At 44.9% G+C, this 17,999-nt stretch overlaps 1 long non-coding RNA gene across 1 annotated transcript; it reads left to right on the top strand.

Moving 5' to 3' along the window:
- The first annotated feature begins 586 nt into the window (after positions 1-586).
- LOC119315147 lies at positions 587-2,002 on the top strand. Its single transcript, XR_005152594.1, has 3 exons — positions 587-785; positions 865-987; positions 1,936-2,002. It is a non-coding gene; the product is annotated as an uncharacterized LOC119315147 (long non-coding RNA).
- Positions 2,003-17,999: the final 15,997 nt, after the last annotated feature.

Raw genomic sequence — 17,999 nt, 5'->3', positions numbered from 1 at the left:
TCCTCAAAGAATACTATTGGTGAATAATTGAATATTCACCCATTTGGATTTGAATTTTTCAGACAATTCTAACTCAAAAATAAATTCTATGAGAGAAGGAAATATGACTCCTTCAATGTTAAAAGAGTTGGATGTGTTTTAAATGATATTTGTATTTGTGAGAGTTCTAAATTATTTTATGGAACATTTTATAAGTGCAAAAATAAAGTTTATAAAAATATAATCGGTATTCTATATAAGTATTTTGGACTGGAAAAAGTCCACTATGCTGTATGTAACAATACTAGTTTTTGTGAGTGTCCTGGTATTTTTTATAAAATGACTGGATTATTTTTTTGAGCCAAAATCATTTCTGTAAAAGAAAATGGACTAAAGCCTAAACCTCGCTCGCGCGCATTATAGTGCAGCAGAGCGAGCATGTAGGCCCACTTCAATGCAGCGCAGCGAGCAGCCTCGCACGCGCGTCAGCGTGACATCAACATCGTCCCCCACCTGTCTGCCTCTCTACTCCTCCTTTGTCTATGACGCGCGGGCACCACTCACCTTCTCCTACCTCTATTCGATCTCCTGCTTGTGTACACCACCGCTCCGTGCGTACCTCATAGCCGCGCCCGCTCTCTCTGATCGCCATGTGGTTCTCACGCGTATGAACCACCCCGGGACTCCCTCGCTCTCCTCTTCCAATTTCCTGCCTCGCCTCACGGGATAGAGCTCGAAATCGAGCGCAGCGACCCCGGTGAACTCCGCCATCCTGAGCAGCGCCAATGTGAAATTCTCCCGCCTCGGTAAGCCTTGTTCCTTCCCAAGACTTTCCGTGTATTCGCAGAGACCTCATGCACCTCTTCCCCCTTTGTTTTTGCCTAGGACCGCACCAAATCGAGCTCCCCAGCAAAACCAATCTCGCCAGAGCATATCGTCACGGCCGCATGTTCATCCGCCCACCATCGTCGCTACAGGACGCACCGGGACTCCTTGAGGACACCAAAGGTTTCCCCATGAACCTCCTCATCTTCGAGCATCTTCACCGATCTCCTACGACCACCAGGAGAAACGCCGTCACCGATCAGGGCCATCGTCGTTTCCTCTGTTCCAGTGAGGAACTCCCAAACAGACACAAAAAAACCTTGCCACATGGCTTGATCCTGGCCGTCCGTGATTCATAAGATCTAACGGCCTCTATCTAATTCTACAATGAACCGGTATCAACCACTCACAGGCCGCCACGTGGCACAAAATTCTGATTTAATTTCTGTTTATTTGATTTGGTTCTACACTTATAGGCCCCTGGAATTCAATTCATCATAACTTTTCAATGGTAGCTCTGTTTCGGTGAATCCAATTGCATTGGTTTTGTACCAGAGCCCTATTTTCACTTAACTCTTAAGTTTCAACTTTTGGACATTTCAAATTTCACGAATTCAAATTTGAATCCATACCTTCATTTGATCATATCGGGCGAATCGTGACATCTTTCCAATTGATTCCTTTTGCCTATGAACACATGTACCAAATACTTGCGGATCATATCTTGTACACTCAATATTCAAACATTTTCCATCTGTTTTTAATTCAAATTTAATCCACACTTCATTTTGCAATGACTTGCGTTATAGTACTTCTATTCAACCTATTGTTTTTGCTAGTGAATTCCTATGACATATGCAATCATTACACCATTTGGATGTTCTTCTCCATATACTTTTGACCTTGGTAAATAATTTATCCAATATAATATTATATAACAACCGTTCATCATCCAGTCTCTTTTGAGTTCATTCCTTGGCCTTGTCACATTTTGGTACCATAGACCCTATGTTATATATTTAAACCTATTTACTTTGTTGTTGCTGAATAACCTAGCCATATTTGTTTTCTTGTTATTTTGATTCTTCTATATGGCATGGTTGTTTATTTGGATTCTCTCATTTGCGATAGATTGCTCGGAGCGTGACGAGTACAATTATCAGGATTGTGAGTGCGACGATCTTCATCAAACTTACAGGCAAGTTATATGTTGATCATCCTTTACCTATTGTTTTCTATGCATGTAGTTATATCACACTATGAATATATGCATGTATAGGAATACTATATTATTTTCGGCTATGCTGTTGAGCTATCTTCTCGTCATTGCAGATCGTGGTAGTTGTAATTTGCTATGCTTTGTAGACGGGGGTGGTTCGTGTATTAATTGAGTTTATGCGAGGATTATATATATAACAACTTGCGTAGTAATTAAGGATTTCAATTCACCTCTGGGCGGAAGTGGTATTGTTTGGTGTTGAGGGAAGGCATCATCGGGTCTTGCACCTTTTCTAAGGCCATGCGCTCATGAGAGTGCACCCTAAGTGGAATGCCGCCCAGGTTCAAAAAGATCAAATAGACTTAGTGACTAGTAGCTTCCATGTGCGACCACTGGCTATATGGGCTCTGGCTTAGTTGATCAGTTGTTGGAACCCTTGCCCAGACTTAGTGACTAGTAGCTTCCATGTGCGACCATTGGCTATATGTAGCTTATGTAGGTGGGATGTGGCCGTCAGGTGGTTAAGGGAACCTCTTCTGAAAGACTTCATCTCAATCATCGGATTGGGTCCAGTGGGTGAAGCGTACTAAACTCTGCAGAGTATTAAAACTAATCATGATTAGCCGAGCCCCCGGTTATGGGAAAATTTGAGCCACTATGCCATTACAGTTGTTGGATGATCTTGACAGATGATACCTTAATAAAATTATGTGGGAAATGTAATAATGCGGATAGGTTGGTATTGGATTGCCCAATTCAACCTTATGTATTATGTGTAGCAAGACAAAATTAAAATTTGACTATTATGTAGCTATCAGGGAAAAATTAGCTTTTCTGCAAAACAACCACTACACTATCCTCGTGATATACCTTGCATGTAGATGTAGGTCTGTTATATAATTCCTGTGTGACTTGCCAATACATTCAAAGTAGTGACCCTTCGTGGCTGCAACGTTTCATGTTGCAGATTTTATACAACGAGTGAGTGATACGATGTAGGGTTACGATGTCTATACTCGACATTTGCCTGTGGTGTTGATGGATTTCATGGAGATTTTATTTGCTTTTTTCCTACATTTTGTTTGTATGCTAGCTTGAGCTATGCAGGTATGTATTATATTAAATTCTGGATCTACGATGTAATATTATGACATGTGGTTTATTCTTGATATTACATCTTGTACTATGTGTGCTAGCTATTGATCTAGGGACTAGCACATTGAGCACAGAGACATCGAATCTTATCAGGTTCGGGTTGTTACACTACCCAGATTTTCTTTGCGGAAGACTGCTTGCATAAGAACTGCCATGTAGTGTTACATGGGAAGAGGATGGTACTAGGTGTCGAGGATGTTGCCGATGAGGATGAGTACGATGACTTTGCTGAGTTGCCAGCCAAGGGATCACGCACGCGTGTAACAAAGCAGCATAAAATCATCAGAAAACCCAAGTTCATTTAGGGTCAACGTAATGATCCCAGTTCCCCCATGTACACGGGAATTAAGCAGTAAGACTAGTCTTTATGCCTATCCTGCAACTTAATTCGTTCAATTTAGAACTTTCGCATGTACTGAATTTGTGAGTTATACCCGGTTTTCTGCTGATGTAAGAACAGTTAATATGTTGACCTTGATATGTTGTTAGCTCAAGCAATGAATATGAACTGTTTTGTTGTTGTTGTTGTTATTGTTGTTATTATTATTATTATTATTGTTATTATTATTATAGTTATTATTATTATTATTATTATTATATCATAGAGGTAGCACACTCAATTGATCTCACTGCAGTATGTGTGAACAAAAATATGCAATCTGGTTTGCGAATAGCACCCGATTTGTTGATGAAATTCATGTGCCGACCAAACCCCGCCCGCGATCTGAGTCGTGCTTTCTGATTGGCCAGAACCCAAACCTCATGGGTCGTACGTCTGCACCATTGGATGCTCCCAGATCGAACGACGATCCACATCCCTTTCGACAGCACATGCAGTTCCGGTCGTAATTGTATTTTTATGCACAAAATGCATGTTAAACTCAAAAAATGTCTTAAATATAGCTAACAGTACCTGAAATGCGCCAGAAAATCAAACCCGTGGTATAATGGTGATTGCGTACCGTGGAAATTTTTATGAGGCCAAACAATGAAGTCACCGGCCACTGGAGTTTGAATTGACATGTCTCCTTTCGGAAACCATGATCCTTCATGTGAGATGCTCCGGTTTGGAAGGAGCAATCATTAAAACATGTGCCAAACTTTACCATTTTTTCCACGGGGTCGTGAGAGCACGCCACGGGCGTACATCAATTTTGATGGTGTCTACACTCCATCTAAATTTCCTGTGATTGAAATACCAACTATGCCTATGCCAGTGGCCGCACCTCGTGGCCGAAATGTTTGAAACTTCTCCCCGCTTCTCGAACAAATGGATGAAAACTCGCAATGTGACACACAAATGATTTGTACACCTTCTTTGCTAGGCTGATCATAATGGGAGTATCATAGCTAGTATCATGCATGCAAACAAGACAATTTTGATGAGTTGTCATAGAATTAAATGAAGAAAGAGATGGTTAAGTATCATATCATGATACCGTATCATAACAAATGCTATGCTACTATGTGTCATGCATGACAATAAATAAAATACTACATGATACTAACTTATGATACTATGCGTGCATTACGGAGGTAGTATCATATACTGGTATCATGATACTAACTTATGATACTATCCGCGTATTTTAAAATACTACATGATATGACACATGTATGACAATAAATAAAATACTACCAGTATATGATACTACATCCGTAAAGTGCACATAGTATCATAAGTTAGTATCTTAGGTTGCCTTATTAATTGCCATGCATGACACAAAGTAGTACAACATTTAATATGATATGTTATCATGATATGATACCACACCCTCTCTTTCCTCATTTAACTGTGTGCCACATCATCCAAAAAGTCTAGTTGGCATGCATGATACCGCTTATGATACTCCCATTACGACCGGCCTTAGGGTGGCCATAGTGGGGGTATCATAGCCAGTATCACTCACTCGGCAATAGGAAATATGATGATGTGGCAAAGAAGTAACATAGGTAGATATCGTGACATAATAAATATGCTATACTACTTGGTGTCATGCATGGCCATAAATACGGTCATATATGATACTACTCTATGATACCATGCACTATGAAGGTACGTACGTAGTATCATACACTAGTATCATATGCATGATACTATAGTATATGATACTCCCCACTATAAGGCTAGCCATAGTGGTGGTATCATAGCCGATATCATGCACTTGGAAATAGCAAGTATTTTGATGTGGCAAAGAATTAAAGAAGATAGAGAGGGTTAGACTAACATATAGGTAGATACCATATGATGTTAAATGCGATGCTAATTTGTGTCATGCATGTCAATAAATATGATCATCTATCATATTACTCAATCATACTATGCACTATAATTAAAGGTAGTATTGTCGGTGTTCTGGGAACGAGGGTACCAAGACTTGCCTGCGTGCGGCCCATGGCATCACTCCATTGACGACCCAGTACGGCCCACCTCCGACATCAACAACTCAAGACCCTCCCGAGGGGCCAAGCCTCGCGAGGCGGATGATACCAAGACCTCCAGTAGGAGCGGCCTCCTCATGCCAGCTCTTGAGGAGCGGAGATTTCTATTCAAGCCTCACCTCTCGAGGCTCGGATGATGTGAGCCATGACGACCAAGGCCAGGCAGGCGCCAGCGGGCGCAGTACAACAGTTTCCTCTTTGGTGCTAAGGAGGCAAGCACAGGAGCAGAGTCCCGAGGAATCAGCCAAAGGTTTCCATTCCCATGCAACAAGACCAAGACCACTAGGATGGCAGGGCGGAGGTCACCGCCGAGCCCACCACGGCATCATGCCCAGAAGCTTTGCGGGCGAAGACTACTTTGGTCAGGGTAAGATGTACTAGTTGTCTCCCTTCGAATTTGTCCATTGTACAGATTTTCTCCGAGCATATGAGGAGGCTGTTGTAGTAGCCAACGGCGACCACAAAGTTACGGTGAACTGGCTTCCCATGGCCCTCGTAGGTGCACCGCGTGCTTGACTTCTCAGCTTGCCAAAGTCTTCAGTGGCATCCTGGGAGGAGCTGCATGGCCTCTTCATCGCGCACTTCATGGCACCGGCACCCCATGTCCCCGTGGCCCTCCTAGGCACTTCGCAGGCGCCGCCCTCGGATCGCCATGCTAAGCTATTCTTTCGCCAGGTGGGCGCCACCCACGTGCAACGAGGATCTCCTCCGGGCTGGGTGGTGCCTAAGGCCGACCTCGTCTTCGACTCGAGGGACCACCCCACGACCATAGCAAGTGCGGGCGCGCTCCCGATGCACTGCAACCCCACCATCTGCAACGTAGTGGTCACCAAGACCCTCATCGTCGGAGGACCGGCCTCAGTGTTTTCTATGGAAGTATACAGCTTGCTTCATGTGCCCCATGGCCGACTATGCCCCACCGAGCCTTTCTTTGCAGTCGTCGACGGCTCCACCTACCCCCTATGGCAGATCCGCCTCCCCGTCACCTTCGGCACCTGTGACAACTACCGCAACGAGCTTATCGACTTCGACATCGTCCACATTGGCCTCCCGTACAACGCTATTCATGGGTACCCGGCCTTTGTCATGTTCATGGGAGCAACTGACCCTGCCTACAACCTCATGAAGATGCCGGGAAGCAGCGGCATCCTCACTGTGGCAGGGGACACCAAGGACGTGCTATTAGCCCTCAAGCTCACCTTCAGGGCTGCGGCAGCCGCGCGGCCAAGTGAGGAAGGAGCCCCGGAGGCCCCTGGGGCTATGCCAACAAAGAAGAATAAATTGTTCTCTCAAGATCGGGCCAACATGAAGCAGGTGCCGGTTGATGAAGACGGGGCATCGGGCGCCACCTTCACCATAGGCACCGACCTGCCTCCAGATCAAGAATAGGCGTTGGTCAGCTTCTTGCGCACGAACAAGGATGTGTTCGCATGGGATCCCAAGGATATGGTTGGGATCCCTAGGGGAATAATCTAGCATCACCTGAGGGTGTGCCCTAACATGCGCCCAGTGAAACAGAAGGCACGGGGGCAGTCCATAGAGAAGCAGTCGTTCATTGTCCAAGAGACCCGCAAACTGCAAGAGGCTGGTGTCATTCGGGAGGTGCGGTACCCAGAATAGCTAGCAAACCCAGTTATTGTCCCCAAGAAATGCAGGAAGGAGTGCATGTGCGTCGATTTCACCAACCTCAACAAGGCTAGTGCTCAAGACCCCTTTCCGCTTCCACGCGTCGATCAGATTGTCGACTCCACCGCCGAGTGTGACCTGCTGTGTTTTCTGGACACCTTCTTGGGCGATCACCAAATCAAGATGGCGGTGCAGGATGTTGAGAAGACAGCTTTCTTGACCCCATGCGGGGTGTGTTGCTACAAATGCATGCCGTTTCGGCTACGTAAAGCTAGAGCAACCGTGCAGCGGCTGATGCACATCGCTCTGTGCTAGCAGCTCAGGAGGAGTGCCGAGGCCTACGTTGACGACATAGTGGTGAAGTCTCGAGAGGCAAGGACCCTTATTGAAGACCCGGAGGAAACATTTGCTAGCCTGCACAAGGTGGATCTGTGACTCAATCCAGAAAAATGTGTGTTTGGCGTTCCCTCCGGCAAGCTGTTGGGTTTTCTGGTGTCGCACTGGGGGATCGAGGCCATCCCGATGAAGGTCAAGGCTATAGAAAGGATGAGCCCGCCGCAAACCCTCTAGGAGATGCAGAAGCTGTCGGACTGTGTGACCTCAGTAGGGCGCTTCATCTCCAAACTGGGATAATGTGCCCTCCCGTTCTTCAAGATGATGAAAAAGAGAGGACCGTTTGAGTGGACTCCAAAGGCTGACGCGCCCTTCCAAGACTCCAAAGGCTGACGCGGCCTTCCAAGACCTCAAGAGGTACTCCAAAGCCCGCTGTTGATGGTAGTTGTCGGTGTCAAAACCGTCGGATCTCGGGTAGGGTGTCCCGAACTGTGCGTCTAGGGTCAATGGTAACAGGAGACAGGGGACACGATGTTTACCCAAGTTCGGGCCCTCTCTATGGAGGTAATACCCTACTTCCTTCTTGATTGATCTTGATGAATATATGTATTACAAGAGTTGATCTACCACGAGAGCGTAATGGCTAAGACCCTAGAAGTCTAGCCTATGTGATTATGATTGTCTCTGCCTCTATAGACTAAACCCTCCAGTTTATATAGACACCGGAGGGCACTAGGGTTATACAAAGCCGGTTACAGAGGAAGGAATCTTCATATCCGAATGCCAAACTTGCCATCCACGCCAAGGAGAGTCCCATCTGGACACGGGTGAGAGTCTTTGGTCTTGTATCTTCATAGCCATAAGTCCGGCCCATGTCCAATAGGCTGGACACCCTAGGACCCCTTAGTCCAGGACTCCCTCAATAGCCCCTGAACCAGGCTTCAATGACGAGGTGTCAGGAGTGTGGATTTTCTTCGGCATTGCAAGGTGGGTTCCTCCTCCGAATACTCCAACACAGTCTTCAAACACAATGAACATGTCCAGATCTGCAAAACAAGTACCACACACCACCGCGGAGAGTATAATATCTCACGAGTCCAATCTGCTGACAACTTTTTGTAACGTGATATCATGTTCCTGCCCGGTTATTATTTTGAACCGTTTTTCGGCCTGCCGCTCCATATTTCGAGATGCGGTTTTATTGGCACGTCTTGTCAAAGCAGAGATCGGGTCCCCCTTATTGCGGGATTCTCATCAATACGGGTATGGGTAATCCAACCGTGCCACCAGCACGGCCCCTGGGGAATAGGCGAGTTTTATGGCGAGTGGGGAGGCGCTTGATATTCACTGCCTTTATAAGCAGATAAGGGTTCACATCTTTCACCCGCGCCTTCTCTCTTTCCGCCTACCCACTCTCGAGCTCCAGCACCCAAGTTCTCATCTTTTCTGCCTCAAGAAAGCACTCCGACCATGTCCGGAGCGTAGGGCAAGTGGATGGCCTCCACTGTCAAGGAGAAGGACATCACCCAGCTTCGGGATGCCAGATATTTGGCCAAGGAGGTAGCCCATCGGCTTCCGACCGAGGGACAGATCGTCCCTACCCCGAAGCCCCATGAGAGGGTAGTTTTCATCCCCCACTTCGTCCGCAGGCTAGGATTTCCACTCCACCCCTTCGTCCGCGGGCTCATGTTCTACTATGGGCTGGATTTCCATGATCTGGCCCCAAATTCCTTCGTCACTATCTCGGCATTCGTCGTCGTGTGTGAGGCCTTCCTCCATACCCCACCCCAGTTCGGATTGTGGCTGAAGACCTTCAATGTGAAGCTGAAGGTGGTGGGCGGCCAACACGCAGAGTGCGGAGGTGCCATGGTGAGCAAAATTTCCAACGTCCCGTGGCCCAAAGGAACCTTCGTGGAGACCATCAAGGCATGGCAGAAGTTGTGGTTCTACGTCACAGAGCCCCGCGACACTACCTCGGCCGCGACTCCCGAATTCAAATCCGGGGCCCCAATGCCGCTTACCTCCTGGCAAGAGAAGGACCTAGATTGGTCCTCGTCGGACGAGCTGACAACGCTTCAGACGCGCATCAGGATCATGATGGAGAAGAACGTCAAGCTTGTTGATGTGATTCAGGTGAGCACAAGACCTATGGGAGTTCGATCCGACCGAGCACAAGACCTTGCAACGGTTCTTCGGAACTACGCACGAAGATATCTGGAAGGTGCTCTTCAAGGCCAACAAGATGTGGCCGAAGACGACCGAGGACCATGGGCACGACCTGGCCCATCCTGCTAGTTCGGTAACTTTTCCATGTTTCAAGTTGTATCCCTTACTTGCTTACTCAAGGAGGATGTACAAACTTCCCTATTTGTTTTTTCAGGGTTGGACAAAGAAGGAAGAGTGGATTCAGTGTCCGGCTCCGCTGCCCGAGGAACCAACCATCCCTCTTTTGACGAACATGTTGGTTCAGGTGCCCTACAAGGCACCAGAGAAGAAGGCCAAGGGGACCAGAGGTGGCCTCCGTCCCAAGGGTACTTCGGACATGGTGTACGAAGACGCCGAAACTCACTCCTCCGCCGCCGAAGATAACGAGGAGGAGGAAGAGGAAGAAGAAAGAAACTCCCGGCTCCCCGAGGGGTGGAAGAAGAGGGCGGCCTCCACAAATCTGGAGGCGGGGGCGTCCGAGAAGGGGAATGTCTCCCTCGCAGATAGCTCCTCATGGGACATCGATAGCAGCCCAGAACGGCGCCCCCGAGATAAGCCCCTGGCTGAATCATGAATATTCAAAGACCCCGACACATTCATATATCAGCCTCTTTACTTCATAATTTTAACATGTTGAATCATGTACTTGCAGTCCAGCTCGTTCCGCCCTCGAGCAATCCTCATCTTTGGGGAACTAGCTGGACCCAAAGGTGATGGACAGCGGGTACCTTCCGGCAGCCTCCTCTCCCAGGGCCATGGATGACACCGAGGTGTTGTCCCGAAGGATCCCAGGCCAGGGAGAGACGCAGGAGGCCATCAGGGCAGTGCCATAGGGCGAGACCTTGGCCGCCGGACACATGGGGGAGCAGATCCCCATGGAGACGGGCGATGGGTCCCATGTCCAATTCGGCCCCCGGCCGAATACAGTCCCAGAGACCTATACGGCTTCGGAATCCGGCAAGAAGCCTCCTTCGTCGGAAGGAGGTGTGACCATTCCGCCACTGACCTCTGTCCAACCAGAGGCGTCGATACTCTACTGGAAGCACTGCGAAGTGCTTCCATCGTTGAGGAACACCGTACCCTCATGGGTTCGGTGATTGAGAAGATTCAGTCTGCGAAGAGCGGACTAACTGAAGCATGCACAAGCCTTCTAACAGGCTTTGAGGTAAGCAATGCAATTTGTGAAAGAAAGTCACAGTATAGACAGTAGCCCCTGAGACTCTGTCCGGTGTTCGGAAAGAAGAGCCGAACAAAGGATCAAATAGTTTTCGCAGGATACTAACTAGATATGTCTATGTGAATAAGTAGGCGTCGCTGCTAGCCGCGACTTCTCATGCTGCCGAAGTTTCCAGACTGAGGAAGATTCTAGAGTGGGCCGAGGAAGAGCTCGGCTGAGTGAAAAAGCAGTTGGAGGACAAGCAGGGTATGTAATGACCTATTCAGGTATAGCAAGATATGAATTGCTTGTGTTGACCATGTGATAATTTGTAGGAGCGGCATCCGGGGTGGAAACCCTCAAGGCAGCACTGGCCAAAGCCCAGAAGAGGGCGGCACATGAACGGCCCGTCCATGAGAAGCACAATGCCAGGGGTGGTGAGGTCCAGCAGGAGCTACAGGACGCCGTGAAGAAATGCGAGTCCTTGGAGCCAAGAATGCGGACTTAGAGTCCGAACTTGCCAAGGCCCGTCAAAGTGCACAAGAGGCCCGGGTCAAAGCCCAGGGCGCCCTCCAGGAAATCCAAGAAGCCAAGAAAATTGCGGCGGGTAAGGCTTTTATTATGCAGAGCAAGTATGTGAAGAAGAGCTATGTGTTGCTAACCCGGATTTGGAGTTCTCCAGGGGCGTTTGCGGATCTGCCATGTAGTGTTTCTGATGCTGCGGGATTCTTCCGAGCCGAAGAGGGGAGCTCAATGGAGAAGCTGTTCTGGTCGCAATACCTTGCGCCAGAACATCCAGTGCCCTTTGGCGACCATCTAAAACAGCTAGTCGAGCTGCATAGGGTGGCCGAACTAGCCATGAAGGATTTAATAATCCAGCTGTGGCCTGTAGAAGCTATACCCGGCAGCTACTTCTGACTTGTGAAAAGGCTGGTCAATGCCTGCCCTCGGCTTGACGCCATGATACGTCTCCAACGTATCTACTTTTCCAAACACTTTTGCCCTTGTTTTGGACTCTAACTTGCTTGATTTGAATGGAACTAACCCGGACTGACGCTGTTTCAAGCAGAATTACCATGGTGTTATTTATGTGCAGAAACAAATGTTCTCGAAATGACCTGAAACTTCACGGAGCAACTTTTTGGAAAATATAAAAAATACCTGCAAAAGATGAAGGCCAAGGGGGCCACCACCTCTCCACGAGGGTGGGGGGCACGCCTGCCCCCCTAGGGTGCGCCCCCTACCTCGTGGGCCCCCTGGTGCCTCTCCGACTCCAACTCCAACTCTATATATTGTGTTTTGGGGAGAAAAAAATCAGAGAGAATAATTCATCACGTTTTACGATACGGAGCCACCACCAAGCCCTAAAACCTCTCGGGAGGGCTAATCTGGAGTCCGTTCGGGGCTCCGGAGAGGGGAATCCGTCGCCATCGTCATCATCAACCATCCTCCATCACCAATTTCATGATGCTCACCGCCGTGTGTGAGTAATTCCATCATAGGCTTGTTGGATGGTGATGGGTTGGATGGGATCTATCATGTAATCGAGTTAGTTTTGTTAGAGTTTGATCCCTAGTATCCACTATGTTCTGAGATTGATGTTGCTATGACTTTGCTATGCTTAATGCTTGTCACTATGGCCCGAGTGCCATGATTCCAAATCTTAACCTATTATGTTTTCATCAATATATGAGTGTTCTTGATCCTATCTTGCAAGTCTATAGTAACCTATTATGTGTTATGATCCGTTAACCCCGAAGTGACAATGATCAGGATACTTACCGGTGATGATCGTTGTTTGAGGAGTTCATGTATTCACTATGTGTTAATGCTTTGTTCCGGTACTCTATCAAAAGGAGGCCTTAATATCCCTTAGTTTCCGTAAGGACCCTGCTGCCACGGGCGGGTAGGGCAAAAGATGTCGTGCAAGTTCTTTTCCATAAGCACATATGACTATATTCGAAATACGTGCCTACATTACATTGATGAACTGGAGCTAGTTCTGTGTCACCCTAGGTCATGACTGTTACATGATGAATGGCATCCGGCATAATTCTCCATCACTGATCCATTGCCTACGAGTTCTCCATATATTGTTGTTCGCTTATTTACTTTCCCGTTGCTATTGCTATCATCACTACAAAATACCAAAAACATTACTTTCACTACTGTTACCTTTTGTTGCCGTTACCACTACTATCATATTACTTTGCTACTAAATACTTTGCTATAGATATTAAGTTTCTAGGTGTGGTTGAATTGACAACTCAACTGCTAATACTTGAGAGTATTCTTTGGCTCCCCTTGTGTCGAATTATTAAATTTGGGTTGAATACTTTACCCTCGAATACTGTTGCAATCCCCTATACTTGTGGGTTATCAAGACTTTTTTCTGGCGCCGTTGCCGGGGAGCATAGCTCTATTCTTTGAGCCACTTGGGATTTATATCTGCTTATCATTATGAAGAACTTGAAAGATCCAAGAACCAAGATTTATCCCTCAACTACGAGGGGAGGTAAGGAACTGCCATCTAGCTCTGCACTTGATTCACCTTCTGTTTTGAGTAAGCTTGCGACACCTACACCTGCTTCTGCTATTCGTTCTGATATGTCGCATGTTATTGATGATGCCACTTCTGCTATGCATGATACTTATGATGAAACTACTTCTATGCCTGATACTACTGTGCCACTTAGTGATTTTCTTATGAACAAATTGCTAGGGCTAGAGAGATTGAAAATACTGAATCTGATAATACTGACGAAAGTGATGATGAAGAATCACTTGTTATTCCTGAGGGTTATGTTTTTGATCAAGAAGCTTCTTTAGCTATTTTAGATTGTAAAGATAGAAACGAACTTAAGAGGTTATTAGCTAAATGGAATAAGCAATCTCTAAATGCTAGAATGAAACCTGACCCTGCTTTTGCTACTTCACCTATCTGTGTTACTGACAAGGATTATGAATTCTCTGTTGATCCTGATATAATTACTTTGGTTGAGTCTAATCCTTTTCATGGTTATGAATCTGAAACTACTGTGGCACATCTTACTAAATTAAATGATATAGCCACCCTGTTCACTAAAGATGAGAGAACTCGTTACTTTTATATCCTTAAAATATTCTCGTTCTCATTAAAGGGTGATGCTAAGACATGGTTTAATTCTCTTGATCCTGGTTGTGTGCGTAGTCCCCAGGATATGATTTATTACTTCTCTGCTAAATATTTCCCTGCTCATAAGAAACAAGCTACTTTAAGGTATATATATAATTTTGTGCAAATTGAAGAAGAGAGTCTCCCACAATCTTGGGGGAGGCTTCTCCAATTACTTAATGCTTTGCCTGATCATCCTCTTAAGAAAAATGAAATACTTGATATCTTTTATAATGGACTAACCGATGCTTCCAGAGATTACCTGGATAGTTGTGCTGGTTCTGTTTTCAGGGAAAGAACACCGAATGAAGCTGAAATTCTATTGAATAATATGTTGACAAATGAAAATAATTGGACACCTCTGGAGCCAATTCCTAAGCCTATTCCTAAACCAACTCCGAAGAAGAGGGGTATTCTATTTTTCATTCCTGAAGATATGCAAGAGGCAAAGAGATCTATGAAAGAAAAAGGTATTAGAGCTGAAGATGTTAAGAATTTACCTTCTATTGAAGAAATACATTGTCTTAATTTACCGCCTGTTGAAAAAACATATGATCTTAACCCATTACCTATTGAAGAAAATCATGGTCTTGATAACTCGACACAGGTAGTAAAGGTAAATTCTCTCTATAAATATGATAAAGCTGAAATCCCATTTACTAAGTTTGTTAGCCCATGCTTAGATGATTTTGATAAATTTATGGCTAAGCAAGAAGATTTTAATGCTTATTTTGGTAGACAATTGAAATACAATTCAAATATGCTTGAACACTTGGGTGATTATATGGCTAATGTCAAAGGTGAACTTAAACTTATTAGTAAACATGCTTCTATGGTTACCACTCAAGTAGAACAAGTACTTAAAGCTCAAAATGATTTTCTCAATGAATTGAATAGTAAGAATAATGATAATGCTGTTAGAGTGGCTACTAGAACTGGTAGAATGACTCAGGAACCTTTGTATCTTGAAGGCCAGCCTAAGAGAATTGAGCAAGATTCTCAGAGAAATAATATAGATGCACCTAGTCCTTCTAAAGGAAGAAAAAGAAAAATGATAGGACTTTGCATGCTTCTAGTGAACCTATTACTGAAAACACCTGAGAATCCAAATGATATTTGTATTACTGATGCTGAAACACAATCTGGTAATGAACCTGAAACTAGTAATAATGTTACTGATAATGTTCATGATGATGCTCAACCTAGTAATGATAATGATGTAGAAATTGAACCTGCTGTTGATCTTGATAACCCACAATCAAAGAATCAACGTTATGATAAGAAAGACTTTGTTGATAGGAAACATGGTAAAGAAAGAGAGCCTTGGGTTCAGAAACCCATGCCTTTGCCTCCCAAACCATCCAAGAAAAAGGATGATGAGGATTTTGAGCGCTTTGCTGAAATGATTAGACCTATCTTTTTGCATATGCGATTAACTGATATGCTCAAAATGAATCCTTATGCTAAGTATATGAAAGATATTGTTACTAATAAAATAAAGATACCGGAAGCTAAAATTTCCACCATGCTTGCTAATTATACTTTTAAGGGTGGAACACCAAAGAAACCAGGAGAACCGGGAGTACCCACTATACCATGCTCTATTAAGAGAAACTATGTTAAAACTGCTTTTTGTGATCTTGGGGCCGGTGTTAGTGTTATGCCTCTCTCTTTATATCGTAGACTTGATTTGAATAAGTTGACACCGACTGTAATATCTTTGGAAATGGCTGATAAATCAACTGCTATACCTGTCAGTATTTGTGAGGATGTGCCTGTTGTAGTTGCAAACGTTACTATTTTAACGGACTTTGTTATTCTTGATATTCCCGAGGACGATAGTATGTCTATTATTCTTGGGAGACCCTTTTTGAATACTGTAGGGGCTGTTATTGATTGCACTAAAGGCAATGTCACTTTTCATGTTAATGGTAATGAGCATACGGTACACTTTCCGAGGAAACAACCTCAAGTCCACAATATCAATTCTATTGGAAAAATCCATCGATTATATTTGGAGGTTTTGAATTTCCTCTTCCTACTGTCAAGAAGAAATATGATATTCTTATTATTGGGGATGTGCATATCCCCGTTGAGGTAACATAGTGTTATTCGAAATTTCTCCGGTCCCATGTTTTTCGGAATGAGTTCGTTAACAAGACTTGATCAACATTGTTAGTGGATTCCTTTTGATGATCATGAGATGGATGAAACTAGAAGGCACAACCTTCTGTGCCCCACTTTTACTTTCTGATTATTTATATTAAATAAAATAAAAATAATTTTTTTTCTGTTTGTTATCTGATTATCCGTGCAATATAAAAATATCCCGAAAATAAAAGTTCTCAAATGCCTTGAAATTTAAATATAATTTTTCTAGAATATTTGAGAATATTTGGCACTGAGAACACAGTATGGGGGTCAACCACCTGCCCACGAGGGTGGAGGGCGCGCCCTACCCCCTGGGCGCGCCCCCCGGCCTCATGGGCCCATGGTGGCCCTCCTCCACTTATCCTTTCACCCACCCACACACTCATTCTTCCTCCCCCAAACACGAATATCCAGCTCAAACCCAAAGTCCAAGATCGTTTTGCTGCCATTTTTGATCTCCTTGCTCAAAGCACCTCTCACAAAACTGCTTGGGGAGATTGTTCCTTGGTATGTGACTCCTCCATTAGTCCAATTAGTTTTTGTTCTAGTGCTTTATTCATTGCAAAATTTTGTTGCTTAGGTGACCCTGTTCTTGAGCTTGCATGTCAAAATTATATGGTCAAAAGTAGTTTTGATGCATGATATAGGCTCTAGGCACTTGTAGGAATAGTTTCTATCAATATTATTGAGTTTGGTTTACTTTTATTTTGAAGTTACTAAAAAAATTCAGAATTTTTCAGAGGAAGAAAAATTCTTAGGAAAATGTTTCAAGGTGGTTCCTCAAGGAAGCAAGGACCCAGGCTTGCAATGCGTGATGCTGATGAAGAGCCACCAAGAGACGCTCCAGTGCGTCCTTGTGAGTGGCCTTCTAAAAATTTTATGGATCAAGCAGGAATTAAAGAAGAATTCAACGCATATTTGCGTAACGCCGATCTTGTGAGCTTCGAGGAAGAGAAGTGCAGTCAGTATCACAACATCACCAGTACCTTTGTGAGGAGGTTTGAATTTTCAACTTCACGTAATTCTCCAACTGTCCTGCTTGATCTTTATGAAAATTCTTATACTATGGACTTAGAGGATTTTACCACTGCTTTCAAACTTCCACAATGGGGTAGTACAAGGGATCCTCGCAAATCTGAGTTTAGAGATTTTCTTGCTAGCATAACTGTGGGAGAATCTAGAGATATAACACAAACTACCATAGGGAGCATTCACTTTCCTGCTATACATTATTTTGCTCTCTTCATAGGTAGATGCGTTAATGGTAAAGATGAAGCATGTCACATGTGTGTCCCTGACCTCAGTATTCTTAGGAGTGCTGTGTTAGGGGACAAATCTTATAATTTGGGAGCCATTGTTGCACGTAGGTTGCATCTTAATAGATTTAATGGAGATTTCTTTGGAGGAATTTATGCAACCCGCATAGCTAATTTTCTTGGTATAGCCATATGCGAAGATGATATTGAACTACCTCCTGCTTACCTAGAATTTAATGCTATGGTTCACCACCAGTTTGTCGAGAGGAAAGAATCACCTCTCCAGTATCGACTAATCTTCGACAGACGTCGTGCTGTCCATATTACTCTCCCTGCTCCTGCCTTCTTTGATCATCAGGCAAAAGGAAGATATACTATCACCAGAGAGGAGGCAGATGAGTACGAGAGGAGAGCGGAGGCCGCTCGTCGCCACGCTGCAGGTCAGCAGGCGATAGCCGCTGGAACGCAGTATGACCCCAACTATTATTATGGGTATCC

Source organism: Triticum dicoccoides, chromosome 6A (assembly GCF_002162155.2).
Source record: "Triticum dicoccoides isolate Atlit2015 ecotype Zavitan chromosome 6A, WEW_v2.0, whole genome shotgun sequence".
In the NCBI taxonomy this organism is placed as follows: domain Eukaryota; kingdom Viridiplantae; phylum Streptophyta; class Magnoliopsida; order Poales; family Poaceae; genus Triticum; species Triticum dicoccoides.
Note: the sequence above shows the minus strand (reverse complement) of the source record. Positions and strands in the feature narration are given on the sequence as shown.